This window comes from Cebus imitator, unplaced genomic scaffold (assembly GCF_001604975.1).
Source record: "Cebus imitator isolate Cc_AM_T3 unplaced genomic scaffold, Cebus_imitator-1.0 Scaffold592, whole genome shotgun sequence".
In the NCBI taxonomy this organism is placed as follows: Eukaryota; Metazoa; Chordata; class Mammalia; order Primates; family Cebidae; genus Cebus; species Cebus imitator.
In genome coordinates this window covers 265,981-279,431 of record NW_016107907.1, presented here as the reverse complement: position 1 = coordinate 279,431, position 13,451 = coordinate 265,981, and the positions used below count along the sequence as shown (strand labels likewise).

The 13,451-nt window shown below is 38.6% G+C and overlaps 1 protein-coding gene and 1 pseudogene across 1 annotated transcript in view; one reads left to right on the top strand and one right to left on the bottom strand.

Moving 5' to 3' along the window:
- DIS3L2 (DIS3 like 3'-5' exoribonuclease 2) overlaps positions 1–13,451 on the bottom strand; it is a 386,191-nt gene that overhangs the window by 366,939 nt on the left and 5,801 nt on the right. The window lies entirely within an intron of this gene.
- LOC108294613 lies at positions 12,562–13,451 on the top strand (annotated as a pseudogene).

Here is a 13,451-nt window from a genome sequence, read left to right as displayed (position 1 = left end):
ACGGTCTCGATCTCTTGACCTCGTGATCCACCCGCCTCGGCCTCCCAAAGTGCTGGGATTACAGGCTTGAGCCACCGCGCCCGGCCCAGGATATAAATTTTTAAAAGAAGAATTTCATCAATATTTTGTATGTTAAAAAAAAATTCGGCCAGGCATAGTGGCTCATGCCTGAATCCCAGCACTTTGGGAGGCCACAGCATGATTCTTTTTAAAGGATACAGATGGCCTAGAGATGAGGATAATTCACCATCTTAAAAATGCAATGATCTGCTATAACAAGATGTCTTAGAATAAAAATCTCAATGATCTTACAATGAACCATCTCTTTAATCACTGCCTCTCAAAGTGGGACAAATGAAACCTCTAGACAGGCCACATTCACAACTTTAATTCTCTTTAGAAATAGAATTACTCACTTTAAGGCATACAATTTAGTAACATTTGATCTTTTGTTTCTTAAAAGTGTTTGAATTACCTTTGTAATCAAACAACAAAATATATACATATACAGATATACATACATTTTTAAACCCCATTCAGCAATAATAATGCCAGGTGTATTTAGATTTACTGATAAAAAATAATTATACTTTTTCCTAAACAAATTTGATTCAATGGGTCAAGAAGAGCAAACATTTCAGTATGGCCTAAGAACACCTAGGCTCCTTCTCCAGAACCTACTGCTGTAGGGTTATACACATTTTGTATAATAATTACTGGCCCAACAACTGAATGTGACTATCTCCCCGTAAACGGGTAAAAACTATACCCGAGGACTTCCCATTATGACAAATTCTGCCAATGGCTCATTTCTTTTCTCTGTGTAAGATAAGCTGAGCATATAAAAAGTGTCACGTCATAGAACTTCTTAGTATAACAGGTAAAAAACTCTCAAATTACTTACATGATTGCAATTTAGGACACCTCAGTTGTATCACAGCCAGCACAATCAACACTTAAAAGGCTTTTCCTATGATAGATGACATAAGGGAAAGCTACCGAGCTTGACTGAAAAGAAGTATAAAGGACAGAAGAAAAGAACGGAGAAGAGAAGCAGCTCGAAAACCATACTCCTGATGGCTCCTGACCATCCCGAGCCAGGGCTTCGCTAAAAGTAACCAAATGGAGCTCTACTGTTAGTGCTGTTCAACGCAGAGAACAGCAGCATCAGCAACACTCTAGAGCATGTTCGCACTGCAAACTCTCAGGCCTCACCACAGACCCACTGAATCAGAGTCTCTAGGAGTGGGGTCCTGGAATCTGTGTTTTAGCAAGCTCTCCCAGCAGCAGCTCTGATGCTCATTAAAGACTGAGAAGCACTGCACTAAGCTTCCAGGAGAGGACTGAACAGACTGCTTCTTCTTAACACGCCTTAGATGCACACTTCCAGAAGATAGCTTTCCAAATACCCACAACCACACTGACAAAGACACTGGTGTGGGTCACTTTGGCAAAGTCACCTCAGAAAATTTTGCTGTCATCATCTATGAAAAAAGAGGGACTATTTTAATGTCTAACTACATCTACTTCATTTTGTAACCTCAGTCTGTCAGGTAAAAGATCCAACTGGCTGTTTCATAGAACACAGAGTTACACTGTTCTATGAAGTTCTTATCTGAACTGAGAAAAAAATGTTTCTCTTCTGCAGAGATACTAAAACAAAGCCTTCCCTGACCACTCAATCTAAAAGCCAATGCGGTTCTCAACTGTGGCATTTTGCATCCCCACTCCCACCCCAGGACATTTGGCCATGTCTGGAGACATCTTTGGCTGTCACAACTGGGGAAAGTACCATTGGTCTCAAAAGGGTAAAGGCCAGGGATGCTGCTGACTATCCTACAGTACCCAGGGCAGCCCCCTTCCTCCACAAACAATTATCCAGTCCAAAATGCCAACAGTACTGAGGTGGAAAAACCCAGATCTAAATGACTCTCCTACAGTCTCTTTCTAGCCCAGCACATTGTTCTCCTTCCTTCACAGTACTTGCCACTGCTTGAAACAATCCTGGTCATTTATTTGTATACTTGGTTATTCTCTATATCCCCTCACTCTAAGCTCCATGAGGACAGGAAACTTGCCATCACTATATCCACAGTCCCTAGAGCAGGAACGGCAGGTGGTAGAACTCAATATACTCTTGCTGAATAAAGGGTAAAAACATAAGCAGGAAACAAATGTCAGGAGATAAAGGAAAGGTATGGGCTAGAATCAAAGACACAAAACCAGTGAAAAACACTAGTCATTTATTATGTCAAATTGTCTCCCCTCAAAATTTTGTATTTTGAAGTCCTGAAGCCAAAGTGCCTCAGAATGTGACCCAATTTGGAAATAGGGTTGTTGCAGATATCCTTAGTTAAGATGAAGTCATACTGGAGTAGGGTGGGCCCTAATCCAATAGGACTGTTGTCCTTATAAAAAGGGGGAAATCTGGACACAGATACACACACAGCAGAACATCATGTGATGATGAATGCACCAAATTGGGATGATGCTTCTATAACAGTGGTCCCCAGTCTTTTTCACACAAAGGACCAGTTTCATAGAGAACAATTTTTCCACGGACAGAGGTTGGGGAGATGTTTTTGGGATGAAAATGTTCTACCTCAGATCATCAGGCATTAGATTCTAATAAACAGTACGTAACCTACATCCCTCACATGCACAGTTCACAACAGGGTTCGTGCTTCTATGAGAATCTAATGCCACGACTGATCTGACAAAGGCAGAGCTCAAACAGTAATGCTTGCTCACCACTCAGCCCCTGCTGCTGTGGCCCAGTTCCTAACAGGCCACAGACTGGTACCAGTCCATGGCCCAGGGATTTAGGACATGTGTTTTACAAGCCAAAGATTACCAGCCACCACCATAGGCTAAGAGAGACATGCAACAGACTCTCCTTCAAAGCCTTTAGGAGCAACCAACCCTGCCAATACCTTGTTCTCACACTTTTATCCTTCACAGCTATAAGATAATAAATTTCTGTAGTTTAAGCCATTCAGTTTGTGATACTTTCCTATAGCAGCCTCAGTAAATCAATATACCACTAAAACCAGGCTTAGGAGATTCACCTAAAATTCCTCTCCAATGATCTCAAACAACTTTTCCAATAAAGACAGAAGAATGTAAAAATATATAGAGTGAAACTAGAGCAAAGCCTGATTAATTAAGATGCATTAAAGTCAGCTTAAAAATATACTTGTCTTTCAATCTAGTTTTCAAATGAGTTTACCAATAATTATCATTAAAAGATGCTTGAGGCTGGGTATGGTGGCACATGCCTGCAATCCCAGCACTTTGGGAGACCCAGGCAAGTGGATCATCTGAGGTCGGGAGTTCGGGACCAGCCTGGCCAACATGGTGAAACCCCTTCTCTACTAAAAATACAAAAAATTTGCCAGGCGTGGTGGTGGATGCCTATAGTTCCAGCTACTCAGGAGGCTGAAGCAGGAGAATCATTTGAACCTGGGAGGCGGAGATTGCAGTGAGCTGAGATCGCGCCACTGCACGCCAGCCTGAGTGACAAGGTGAGACTCTGTCTCAAGAAAAAAAAAAGGATGCTTGAATAAAAAGCTAAGAAACAAATCCAAATGTATAAATTATTTAGTATATGATAAAGGAGGCATTTCAGATCAACAGAAAAAAAGATTTCTCACTAAATGGTAATAGAACAACGGAGCTATACAGGGAAAAGAAATGAATTAAAACCTTATCCTTTATCTACTTCACACCAAACTTAACAGATTAAAGAAGTAATCATAAAATATAAAACCATAAAAAGGATAGATTTAACTGCAAAAAGATAAAATACGTAAGTACTAAACATATACTACATCATAAACAAATGTAAAGGCAAATATAATATCTTGCTTCCCATGTTAGATAAATTATTCCAAAGCACAGAATAAGATGAAAAACTCCCTACCATGCAAGCTCCGCCTCCTGAGTTCAAGCAATTTTCCTGCCTCAGCCTCCAGAGTAGCTGGGATTACAGGCATGCACCACCACACCCGGCTAATTTTTTGTATTTTTAGTAGAGACGAGGTTTTACCATGTTGGCCAGGCTGATCTCGAACTCCTGACCTCATGATCCGCCCAACTGGCCTCCCAAAATCTGGGATTACAGGGGTGCCCACCATGCCTGGCCGCCAGTTAGTATCAAACATCTTGACACTAAAGCACTTAATTAAAATAAACATATATGTTAATTTATTTTTATATAAATATATGATACACATATGTAAATATATATATCATATATATATATATATATATATATATATATATATAAAATACTTAATAGTATTACTGGCATTTCCATTACAGTTAGGACAAGATACCACCTATAGCTCAACACTAAGCTGGAGCAGCCCTAGTCAACATAATCAGATAATGTTTATTATTTACAGATAAAATGACTTTCTAGAACATCTAAAAGGACATACTCACAAATTATATTATTAACATGCCTATATGCCAACAATAATAAATCTGAGAATGCAAGAAGAAAAAAGATTAATTCTAAGTAGTAACCAAAGTCACAAGCTAGTAAGACGTGAGATCTAATTTGAATTTAAAAATTATTTTTAAAAACATGAAGGAAGGCTAGACACGGTGGTTCATGCCTATAATCCCAGCTCTTTGGGAGGCCAAGGTGGGCAGATCACTTGAGGTCAGGAGTTCAAGGCTAGCCTGGCCAACGTGATGAAACCCCATCTCTATTAAAAATATAAAAATTAGCCAGGCACAGTGATGCATACCTGTAATCCCAGCTACTAGGGAGGCTGAGGCACCAGAATCACTTGAAACTGAGAGGCAGAGGCTGCAGTAAGCTGAGATCGCACCACTGCACTCCAACCTGGGCAACAGAGAGAGACTTTGTCTCAAAAAATAAAATTTAAAAACTAGCCAGGCATGGTACACATGCCTGTGGCCCCAGCTTTTTGGGAGGCTGAAGAAGATCACTTGAAAACATAAAAGAGACCTAAAAAAATAAACCCTGCTTTTGATTAAAAAAAGACTCGATACTATAAAGATGTCAACTAAAAATGAGTTGAAAAAGTCAGTGTGATCACAAATTCCAATCACAGCCTTTTAATAGAAATTAACAAGTTTTCTTTCTTCTTTTCTTCTTCTTCATTCTTCTTTCTTCTTCTTTTCTTCTTCTTTCTTCTTTTCTTCTTTCTTCTTTCTTATTCTTCCTTTCTTCTTCCTTTCTTTCTTCTTTCTTCCTCTTCTTTTCTTCTTTCTTCTTCTTTCTTCTTTCTTCTTCTTCTTCTTGTTGTTCTCAAGAAGGGGGTTTTGCTCTTTTGCCCAAGCTGGAATGCAATGGCACAACCTCAGCTGACTGTAATCTCCATCCTGGGTTCAAGTGATTCTCCTGCCTCAGCCTACAAGTAGCTGGAATTACAGGCTGGCACCACCACGCCCAGCTAATTTTTTGTATTTGCAGTAGAGACGGGGTTTTACCATGTTGGCCAGGCTGGTCTCAAACTCCTGATCTTGTGATTTGCTTGCCCCAGCCTCCCAAAGTGCTGGGATTGCAGGTGTGAGCCACCATGCCCAGTCTAACAAGCTTATCTTAAAAATGAAATGAAAAAAAATGGGGAAAGGATCTGAATGGGCATTTCTCCAGAGAAGATATAATTACAGCCAACAAGCTTATGGGAAGATGCTCAACATCATCAGCCATTAGGAAAACGTAAATCAAAACCACAAGAAGTACTACTAGTCACACTCACCGCAATTATTCCCTTTAAAATGGCTAACATTGTGTGATGTGAATTTCACACTGATAAAAAGTAATTTTTAAAATCTAATGGAAGAAGAATGCACAAAGTAGATGAGAAATGTTTGCAAAAGGGTAATGAGAAAAGACTTGCTCTATCAAATTGAAAAACATCCTATGACACACCACTAATTAAAAGACTATCATATTTAACTGGAAATAGGCAAAGACATCATTAGAAGAAAACAGAGAGTCTAGAAACAGACCTTACGGAAATTATTTTAAAAGTATTTCAAATCACTAGGAGGGAGAATCACTCAAATGATAATAGGACAGCTGGCTATCTGTTTGAAGAAAAGTTAGATTCTTACTACACATAAAAAATAAATTGCAGGCCAGGTTCAGTGGCTCACACCTACAATCCTAGCACTTTGGGAAGCCAAGGCAGGTGGATTGCTTGAGCCAAAGAATTCAAGACCAGCCTGCGCAACATGGTGAAATCTCATCCCAACAAAAAATACAAAAATTAGCTGGGCATGGTGGTGAATGCCTGTAGACCTAGCTACTCGGGAGGCTGAGGTAGGAGGATCACGTGAGTTTAGGAGGTCAAAGCTGCAGTGAGCTGAAATCATGCTACTGTACTCCAGCCTGGGTGACAGAGTTAAACCCTATTTCAAAATAAAAAAGTAAATTAAATATATAAAAATAAACTGTAGGCGGCTTAAAGTACTAAATGTTGGAAATAAAATTATAAATACAGTAAGAATACAGGAAAAGTTGCTTTAATCCTAGGAGTAAAGAAAGTCTTCTAAGACACAAAACACATATGTCATAATAATAAAGTCTCAAATTATAAAAATTAAAAACTTCTGTAACCCAAAAGGAATCATAAAGACAATTGACTAGGAGAAAATATTTATAATACACAGGAGTCCAAGGATTAATATACAGAATATTATGAAGACCTACAATCAATATGAAAGAAGCAACCCAATTAAAACAAAATTGAAATTTTAAATTTAAAAACAGGTAAAAGATAGAAATATTCTAATTTAATTGTAGGTAAAGGAACTATTCTACTTTAATTGGTCAATGTTTGCACACAGGCATGGATATTCTCAAAGCTCCCCTCCCCTGGTGACTCATACACAGGGTAAAGAAGCACTAGGCCACACCTATTTGAGGAGCAGGAGGTGTCTCCGCCTGCCCAACGTGAGGTAAAAGAAGAAAAACATAACACCCCTCGAAGGGCTGCTCTGCAATGGGTTCCAGAGTGAGGATGGGGGAGTGCATGGAGACAGAATGCCTTAAATGAGACTGGTTTCTTTTTATCCAGTCAGAAATCATTCTCTTTTACTTCCACAAGACTGAAACATATAAATTATATTCTCTGAGATGAATAAGGGAAATTATTACAAAATAATCTTCTACATCTGTGTGCAAGCAGCCCACGATTATTTACAAAATCTGACCAAAGCAAACACATATGACATTATGGGAAAAAAGCAAATTGCAGAAATATATCTGCACTGTGAATCCATTTGATTAATGTCAAAAACATGTAAAATTAAACCACAGTTTAGGGACATGAATTACGTGGTTCAAGTATAAAGAAAGAACACAAAATTCAGATTACCTCAGAAAGGGGCAAGGCACAGAGATCTTCAATGGCAACGATAATTTTTTTTCTTAATCTGGTGGTTGTGTACACTGAGTATTCATTGTCCTGTCATTCTATATACCTTACACATACTTCGCATACTCTACTTTGTAACTTTTCAATTACAAACAAATAAGGCTACTGAATGCATGTAAAAACATACACAGTCTTTTAATTCTAGACTCAATGTTTTCCACTGAAAATCCGCCAGGTTCTATTATGTCCTTCTATCACCTGTTTGGAGTTAACAAAAACCTTGATTTTCAGATTTTCTTCTGAAGTTGTATTAACAAGGAGACTCATGGAGGTAGGGCAGGGATATTTGATTGATTGATAACATTTTCATACTGTAGCACCCTTAGTTCTACTTTATTAGCACTTGTGATTGTATTGTTTATTGTATAAGAAGTCTTAAATCCTGTGTTCATGAAATTCCTTCCAAAGAAGTCAGCATACTTTATGCTAATTAATTTATTGATTGTCTCAGCCTTTGGCTTACCATACCCAAAGAGTAACCCACTTCCTCAAGTATTGATCCTTTCTCAGTATGGATCAAACACAAACCACTGACAATCACTTCATACCAGAACACAAGAAAAAAGCAAAAAACATGTGTAACAAAATTAAAAGCATTGCAGGAAGAATGATCCAATTTTAACAGCTAGATATTTTTCCATTAATTATTTTCTAACTGATCAAAATTCCATGAAACCCATTTGAAATCTCAGCTTTCAATTCCTTTGAGATACAAATATTACAGTGAGTCCAATTGAGTATTTGCAGTGTCAGAGCAAATTCTACATGTGGTGGGTAGTTCTGAGTTCAACGACAGTGTCACATGTATTCCTCCTCTAAATTCCTGGCCAGAAGTTTAGAAGTCCCCGAGAACCAGGCCTGGGCTCTGCCCACAACACTATCTTCTGAGTGTTCCTTTCATTAGCACAGTACAAGATCACACAATGACCCTTAGGCTGAAGCAGGATCCTGGATGCTTGAGGAAGTGGGATACTCTTTGGGTATGGTAAGCCAAAGGCTGAGACAATCAATAAATTAATTAGCATAAAGTATGCTGACTTCTTTGGAAGGAATTTCATGAACACAGGATTTAAGACTTCTTATACAATAAACAATACAATCACAAGTGCTAATAAAGTAGAACTAAGGGTGTCACAGTATGAAAATGTTATCAATCAATAAGCCTCCGAATTAATTACATGTAAGATTGTACAGACAGATGGTCCCCAACTTATGATCGTTCAACTTATAATTTTTTGACTTTACAATGGTGCAAAAGCTATACTCATTCAGTAAAATTGTACTTCAAAGACCCATACGATCACTCTGTTTTTCACTTTCAGTATAGTATTTAATAAATTACATGAGGTATTCGACACTTTATTATAAAAAAGGCTTTGCGTTAAATGATTTGCCAAACTTTAAGCTACCATAACGCATTTAATGTAGGCTAAACTAAGCTATGACGTTCAGGAGGTTCGGTACAGTAAATGCATTTCCAATTTATTTTTATTTTATTTTTTTGAGAGAGAGTCTTGCTCTGTTGCCCAGACTGGAGTACAGGGGTGCAATTTCAGTTCACCACAACCTCCACCTCCCAAGCTCAAGCGATCCTCCCACCTCAGGCCCCTAAGTAGCTGGGACTACAGGTGCGCACCATCATACTCAGCTAATTTTTCGTATTTTCAGTAGAGACAGGTTTCACCATGTTGTCCAGGTTGGTCTCAAACTCCTGAGCTCAAGTAATCTGCCCACTTCAGCCTCCCAAAGTGCTAGGATTACAGGAGTGAGCCACCACACCTGGCCCAATTTATGATATTTTCAACTTATGATAGGTTTATCAGGATGCAACCCCAGCAAAAGTCAAGAAACATCTGTATTAGAGAATTAAAGGAAATTTTAAAAGATACCTTCCCTGGAGCAGAAGCATACAGCAGTTAAACAGAAAAGACCTAGAAAAGAGTTGTAATATACACTACTGGGGTAATGGGTACACTAAAAGCCAACACTTCACCCCTACACAATTCATCCATGTAAAAAAAAGCCTCTTGTTCCCCTAAAACTATTGAAATAAAAACTAAATAAATGCTCCACAATTTAATCCAACCTCCCTTGTCATCTGCTTTCCATATTCATATTCACTTCTTAAACAGAGGGAGGAGAGAAAAAGAGTAAGAGAGAGAGAGAAAGAAGGAGAGGTTATGAGAAAGTAGAAATACGTGGGAATAAAGAATAGGAAAGTAGTAGTTACTAGAATTGTTTTCCATAACTGCATCACCTCCGGGACCTCTAAGGGAGCTTTCTTTCTCTAAGCACATCCCTCTCCTCCCTCACTCCCTCAAGCGTGCACAACTGCTCTTCCTTCTTCTAACTTCTAGTCCTTCATCCCTCATCTCTTTTTTTATCCTCTGAGTTGAGCAACCCCATTTCTGCTTTCCCTTCCCTGGATTCTTAGCCTCAAAGATATATAATACATAATAATAATACTGGAAAGAGGTTATGGGATCCTGTTTCAGCTGCCTCAGAGTCCAGAGCTCTTCATGCTAGTGACCTCATTATTTTGCACAGAGTGCCCTGCAGAGCCTGGTTAGAGGTTTCCTACATTCCTTTAGCTTGGCACTCTGGCATGGGCATAGCCCAGGGACACATTCCAATTTCCTAAAGCTAAAAAGTCCCATCTGAGATTCTAAGATCTTTACTAAAACTAACCTTAATTGAATGCCATTCAAAAATGTGAAAAGTAGATAAACCAGTTCAACTCTATGCCCAAGTATTTGTTAAATTATGGTGAGACAAAAGATAAAACTACTCATTTTTCATTAATTATTGTATTGTATTGAAGACTTTCCTTTATAAAAAGAAAGCAACCAAACTCATAAAACAGACTGAAAGGCATATATGTTCTAAATAAATAACATTATAATTACTTCTCTGAATACTACATCTTTTTTTTTTTTTTTTTTTTTTTTTTTTTTTTTGAGACAGAGTCTTGCTCTGTCATCAGGTGCCAGGCTGGAGTGCAGTGGCATGATCTCGGCTCACTGCAACCTCTGCCTCCCAGGTTCAAGCAATTCTCCTGCCTCAGCCTCCCCAGTAGCCAGGACTATAGGCACGCGCCACCACACCCAACTAATTTTTGTATTTTTTAGTAGAGACGGGATTTCACCATGTTGGCCAGGATGGTCTTGATTTCTTGACCTTATGATCCGCCCGCCTCAGCCTCCCAAAGTGCTGGGATTAGAGTCTTGAGCCACCACACCCAGTCTACATTATCTTATTGTACTTTTAAGAGATGATTTGTTTATTCTATTAGCCTAAAATATCAGGTTATAATACATCCTTTTATCACATAATTTGAATTGCCTTATGTTCTGATAACACTTAGGATCAAGAAATATAAGCGTTATTGATTCTAACATCTCCAAACCCCAGCATTTCTAAGGAAATAAATACAAATAAGTTATATGTTTGAGGAAATCGCTATGTCGAAAAGATTTTTTTTTAAAGAATTGTATTCCATATGTTCAAGAAGAAAAAAGACTAAATGCTTTCTCCCTAGGAGAAGAAACAAGACAAGTAATCTGCTTTCATCATCTCTATTTAACATTGTACTGTGGATTGTAGCCAGTGCAATAACAAAAAGAAACAAAAGCCTGGAAAGGAAGAATTAAAACTATTCACAGATGACATAATCTTTACATAGAAAATCTAATGGAATCTATTAAAAAGCTCTAGGACACCAGGTGCGGTTTTTCATGCCTATAATTTCAGCACATTGGGAGAGCTGAGACGGACAGATCACTTGATTTCAGGAGTTCAAGGCCAGCCTGGCCAACATGGTGAAATCCATCTCTTCTAAAACTACAAAAATTAGCTGGGCACAGTGGCGGGTGCCTGTGGTCCCAGCTACTTAGGAGGCTGAGGCAGGAGAATCACTTGAACCTGGGAGGTGGAGGTTGCAGTGAGCCAAGATTGCACCACCGCACTCCTGCCTGGGTGACAGAGTAAGACTCCATCTCAAAAAAAAAAAAAAAAAAAAGCTCTCGGACTAATAAGAGCTAAGTGAGCTTAGCCAGATTGACAAAGATTAACGTAAAAAATTAATCATACTTCTATATACTAGCAACAATCGGAAATACAAATTTCAAAAATATGATTTTAATAGTGTATCACTCCATTCTCACACTGCTATAAAGAAATACCCAAGACTGGGTAATTTATAAAGGAAAGTGTTTTAATTGACTCACAGATCCACATGGCTGAGAGAGACTTAGGAAACAATCATGGTGAAAGAGGAAGCTGGCATGTCTTACATGGCAGCAGGCAAGAGAGAGAGCATGTGAGAACACAAGAAAAACTACCATTTATAAAACCATCAGATCTTGTGAGAATTCACTATCATGAGAACAGCATGGGGGAAATCAGCCCCATAATCCAATCACTTCCCTCCTCAACATGTGGGGATTACAATTCAACATAATTTGGGTAGGGACACAAAACCAAACCATATCAAATAGCATCAAAAACTATTAAATACTTAGGAATAACTAAACATTAACAGTTTCCTTAAAGATCAAACATATATCTATTATATGATCTAGTCACTCTACTCCTAGGTATTTAACCAAGAGGAATAAAAATATATGTCCCTACAAAGCCTTGTAAACAAATTTTTATGGAAACCTTATTTTTAATAACCAAAACTGGTAACAACCAACGTGTCTATCAGCAGATAAACGTATTAATAAACTGAGGTACATCCATACAATGCAATATTACTCATCATTAAAGAGGAATCAACTACTGATACAGTTAACAACAGAGATGACTCTCAATTATGCTGAGTGAAAGAAGTGTTAACTACATATTGTATAGTTTCGTTTATATAAAATAAGAGGAAATTCTTGGAAATGAAAGTTGATGTACAGTGATGAAAACATCAGTTGTCTGGGATAAGGGTCAGGGAGCCAGGGTTATGAAAACAATTTTGGGCATAATAGATACGTTCTTTGTCTTGTTTGTAATGATAGTCTTACAAGTGCACATATATGTCAAAACTTAACAAATTGTACACTTTATGTGCAGTTTATAACCTGTCAACCACACCTCAATAAATTGGCTTTAAAAATATGGTCTTAACCAATAATTAATAATCCTATAAAACACAAATTGGGCTCTTTCCTTGCCTAACGCAGCCACGGCTCGTGGTCCCAAGAAGCATCTGAAGTGGGTGGCAGCTCCAAAGCATTGGATGCTGGATAAATTGACCAATGTATTTGCTCCTCGTCCATCCACCGGTCCTCACAAGTTGAGAGAGTGTCTCTCCCTCATCATTTTCCTAAGGAACAGACTTAAGTATGCCCTGACAGGAGATGAAGTAAAGAAGACTTGCATGCAGCGGTTCATTAAGATCGATGGCAAGGTCCGAACTGATACAACCTACCCTGCTGGTTTCATGGATATCATCAGCATTGACAAGACGGGAGAGAATTTCCGTCTGATCTATGATACCAAGGGTCACTTTGCTGTACATCGTATCACACCTGAGGAGGCCAAGCACAAATTGTGTAAAGTACAAAAAATCTTTGTGGGCACAAAAGGAATCCCTCATCTGGTGACTCATGATGCTCGCACCATCCGCTACCCTGATACCCTCATCAAGGTGAATGATACCATTCAGATTGATTTGGAAACTGGCAAGATTACTGATTTCATCAAGTTTGACACTGGTAACCTGTGTATGGTGACTGGGGGTGCTAACCTGGGAAGAATTGGTGTGATTACCAACAGAGAGGCACCCTGGATCTTTCGATGTGGTTCATGTGAAAGATGCCAATGGCAACAGCTTTGCCACTCGACTTTCCAATATTTTTGTTATTGGTAAGGGCAACAAACCATGGATTTCTCTTCCCCGAGGAAAGAGTATCCGCCTCACCATTGCTGAAGAGAGAGACAAAAGACTGGCAGCCAAACAGAGCAGTGGGTGAAATGGTCCCTGGGTGATATGATAGATCTTTATGTGTAATTAAAAATCATGTGGCATGATTAATA